We start from the raw sequence: 4,793 nt of genomic DNA, 5'->3' as shown, positions 1-4,793 counted from the left end.
AGGCTAAGCTGATTATCTCCGATTAGACATGGAATACCGGTTTCATTGTATATCAAGAACGAAGTTTGGTCCATGTATCATGCAAGTATCTTCTTAAATCGGGCATAGTATCGGGCTTGATTCCATTATTCGGATTACCGTGTTTCCTTTCGTTGTTATCCACTTTTAAATCATTTTAAAAAAATATTTTCATCCAGTACTTTTTTCAAGCACTTGGTGGTGTGTCTCGTGGGATGTTACCTACAGGAGTAATTGTGGTCCAACACTCCTCCTTTGAAGGAAATGCTAACAATAAAAAAAAATTATGTTGAATAAAATTAAATAATTATAATAAATAGATAAAAAAATTACAAAAAACTAGGTGAAATGAAAAAATAAGATCGGCCTAAATATAAGTAAAAAAATAAAAAGAAGGACAAGCATCATCTCCTCATTCAGATCTCTTTCTAAACATTATGGTGACCGCCTTGATATCCCTCCCTAATGTAACCGCCTTGTGGTAGCGAAGTGGGTTGCTGTCACAGCAATGCACTGGATAAAGTAGTGAAATTATGGCAGCACTGCGAAGCATTTCAGAAAGAAGCTCCAAACTCCTCGAAAATGGCGACAAATCGAGATAAAAATGCATCATTGGAATCATCCTGGTCAAAATCCCTAAATTTGAGATTTAGTATTTTTGAAAAGCAAGAAAAACCGCTGTTTAGCAACTCTCTGGTAAGCTTAAATGCAAGAAATTTTCCTTTTCTAAAAAAACTTCTGTGCATTCGAATAACTGAGTTAAGTAAGTCCTGAACACAAGTTAACTTAATTGAACTTATTTGTTGTCAAAAGCAAAATTTTCACAAAAAAATAATATGTTTTTTAACTTACGTGTATGTCTAAACGGAAAAAAGTTTAATTTGACTTGATATTTCTTTAGTTTTTTATAGATAAAAGCCAGCAAAGGTTTCAAGCAAGAATTCAAATTATAAAATTGGAGTTAAAACAGACTAGGTTATCATTATTCAAAAAACATATTCGGGTTTTTCCTCTATATAACTATAGAACTCTATAACTATAACCTTATAACTACTATATAACCATAACTGTACAACTATTTACTCTATAACTTTGTAACTCTATAACTATATAGGTCTATAATATGGTGACAACTACAATTTCTTTTGCAGCTTAACTAACTAATTAATTAATTTTTCGTATTAATTAAAAAAATAACAAGGTTTTGAGGGAAGTAAAGAGCGATTGAAACTTAAACCGAACAAAATTAATGTTTCACAGTCTATTTAAAGTATACAATAAAACTAGTACAAATAAACCAAGAATGTTGAAGTTTTGGTTAAAAGTGAGTACGTTGCCTAACAGCAACACACTAATCTATAAAGCTTTTTAATATCTTACACCAGTTGTGATATCAGTAACTTTCAGTATACAATTAAAATAGTCGTAAAAACATAAGCATAAAAATAAACATTTTTTTTAATAACCGTAAATTCACTGAACAGCATACAGAAATATTGGATTGATTTATCAGGTAACATTTTGGTCTCACTAGCTATAATACCAATAGTGAATACACAATCTTAAATTGTAAGAAATACACTTTAGTATTGCTAAAAAAATGTTTTATTTTTATACTGTAAAAAGTTACCTTAATCGGTTTACTTTTTCTGTACCAAAACTCCTCTGTTGTTTTGTGTTTTCAGTAAAGCGCCAGTTTTTATAGTCCTACCAACATAGTGAAATATAATTATTTGGTTTATTTGTACTAGTTTTATTGATATATGTTAGATAGACTGTGAAGCAATAATTTTTGTTCTTTTTAAGTTTCAGTTTCGCTCTTTACTTCCCTCAAAAACTTTGTTTTTTAACATTTATCTTTGTCCGTTTTCAATTTAAATTTAATGCAGAAGCAACATTGCAATAATCTTTTTAATTTTTTTTGAGGGGAGGGCAGCACCCTCATATATGGAATAATTTCTGTTCGTTTTAAGTTTTAATGTTGCACCTTACTTTCAGCTGAAAAAAAATATTTAATTTCGCATTATTTTTGAAATAATGCCAAGAACTCAATGCTACACAAATGGTGCATACGATTTTTTAATGTGGGCAATCTCGACAGTTAGGAAAGAGTAGGCTAAAACTTTAGCGTAAAGAGCGGGGCGTTTAGGAGGGAATAACCTCTTTTATGTACGGAGTAATTTCTGTTCGTTTTAAGTTTTAATGTCGCTCCTTACTTTCAGTTGAAAAACTTGTTTTTTTTATTTAATTTCTGAACTTTTGGATTAATACATGTTTATAATTTTGACTCTCTGCACATAAATGATTAAAACGAAATTTGCATATTAATTTTTTTTGTGGCTAAATGGCTTTCTCATAGCTTCGATTGGACGATTTTGAGAAAAAAGGGGTGGGGTAGAATACCTATTTGCCCTCCAATTTCGCGGTTACTTAAAAAGGCAACTAGAACTTTTCGTTTTCTTATGAACATTTTTATTAGTAATAAATATGCGTAACTTACGAATTAGCTTTCGTACGGAGCTTCTATTTTCGCATATTTTGATTATGTATATGAGAGGGTTCGCCCCGTTGTCAATACCTCAGTCTTTATGTTAAAGCTTAAATTTTACCCCAATTCTTTAAGAATGGCCCCTGGATCACAGAGGTCGTAGAAAAAATAGTTTAAATGACAAAAAATACTTTAGTGTTCGGAGCGAGGTATTTAGGAGGAGATGAACCTCCTCATATGCGTAATAATTTCTGTTCGTCTGAAATTTTAATGCTGCTCCTTACATCCAGTTGAAAAACTTTTTCATATTTATTTTTTCATTGTTTTTTTTTAAATAATGCTAGAAAATCCTGCTCCCCCTTCATGGAATTTCTCTTCCCCCATGATAAATTTTCCATGGAAAGATCATCCCTCGTAACCCCCTTCCCTAGACCCCCTCCCACAACCAGGAAAATTCCCCCTGAAAACGTCTGTACACTTTCCAATAGCCATTTCTATATGTAAACAATGGTCAAAATTTACGACTTGCAGCCCCTCCCCAGGGGGCTTTGGGGGGTAAGTCATCCCCAAAGGCACAGTTATTAGGTTTTTTGACTATGCTGAACACAATGGCTTTCTCAAAATTTTGATCCGGTGCCTTCGGGGGAAAATAAGCGTGGGAGGGGGGCTAGGTGCCCTTCAATTTTTTTTTTCGCTTGAAAAGGATACTAGAACTTTAAATTTGGTTATAATGAGCCCTTTCGCGACATTCTAGGACCAATGGGTCGATACGATCACCCCTGGGGGAAAAAATAAACACGTACCAGTGATCGGTCTTCTGGTAAAAAAAAACTAAATTCTACATTCTTTTAGATAGCAAACAAATACAAAGTCACTATTTTCTTTTAGACAGGCGCTCAAAACTTCCACAGTAGGGTTCTCTGATAAGCTGAACGTAATGGTGTGATTTTTGATCAGATATTATGACGTTTAAGGAGGGTTTCCCCCCTATTTTCCAAAATAAGACAAATTTTCTCAGGCTCGTAACTTTTGATGGGCAAGACTAAATCTGATGACACTTATATATTTAAAATCAGCACAAAAATCTGATTCTTTTGATGTATCTATTAGTATCAAAGTCCCGTTTTTTAGAGTTTTGGTTACTATTGAGCCGGGTTGCTCCTTACTACAGTTCGTTACCACGAACCGTTTGATAGGACTAAGTTGGGTGGGTAACTTACAGCCCTTTTCCCTAAGACTATGGGGAGTAAGACTATGGGGATAAAAGCAATGTTATTGGACCTTATTCCGCCAATACATTTGTAATTGGCTATTATAAAACAATGAGTTAATAAAAGGTTCTATTATAAATAGTGAGAGCATTAAACTATATTTGGCGAAGCTGAACTCTTTTGAACAGGAGGAGGGGAGGGGGTACTTCATGGAATAGTCATTTGAAATTTCGAGGTTCAATTATTTGTTCTTCTAAGAATTTCTTCCTCTTAAGAGCATTCGATATTTTAAAGATCATTTTGCGAGCCTCAACGTCGGCTGACCGTGTAAAATGGTTCATAGTGAATTCTCCCAATGGAATAATGAGACTTATTTAAGGGGGCCAGGAGGGGAAGTATACGGTAGGGATTCTTGTAGATTTCCAGTTAAGAGTTTGGAATATAACTATTACAAAGGTAGCGTTCTATACTTTTAAGCTTTTCCACTTGAGAAGTGGTACCAAAAGTGTCGTTTTAGGACTATATGGCACTTACGGATGGTAGAACTGATAAAAAGTACGTAGATATGAGCAATAGCTTTTAAATGAGCCATTAATCATCTCTAAGAAGTTCTGGATGCCCACTACCCCCAGCTTTTCTACTTGAGACTTAGCACCAACAGGGCCATTTTTAGTGCCATTTGCAAATTGCGGATGGTGGATTTTGTAGGGAAAACGTAAATATGACAAATAGCTTTTATGTGAGCTACTAAACATCTGTCTACGATGTTTTGGTATTCTGATAGCCCCACCCCTTAATAAATGGCACAAAAAGTGCCATTTTTTTGTTTTATAGAATGTGTCATTATCACTGTATTACGGTAACTCATTTTAGTGCCATATGGCACTTGCAGATGGTGAAATTAATAAAAAACCACATAGATATGATAAATAGCTTTTGAACGAGCCATTAAATATCTCTCTATGGTTCTACTAGTTCTAGCAGCCTAGGTTTTCGAAGCCCGCTAGGCCTGCTGAAAAAAAGAAAAAAGAAAACAGGGAGACAAATCAGTGCTTCCGATGCCAACAAGTAATTTT

General features: G+C 34.0%; 1 protein-coding gene across 1 annotated transcript in view; it reads left to right on the top strand.

Moving 5' to 3' along the window:
- Positions 1 to 4,793, top strand: part of LOC136041970 (potassium channel subfamily K member 1-like) — a 34,053-nt gene that overhangs the window by 955 nt on the left and 28,305 nt on the right. The window lies entirely within an intron of this gene.

Source organism: Artemia franciscana, unplaced genomic scaffold (genome assembly GCF_032884065.1).
Source record: "Artemia franciscana unplaced genomic scaffold, ASM3288406v1 PGA_scaffold_52, whole genome shotgun sequence".
NCBI classification, from domain to species: Eukaryota; Metazoa; Arthropoda; class Branchiopoda; order Anostraca; family Artemiidae; genus Artemia; species Artemia franciscana.
This window is presented reverse-complemented; position numbering and strand designations above follow the sequence as displayed.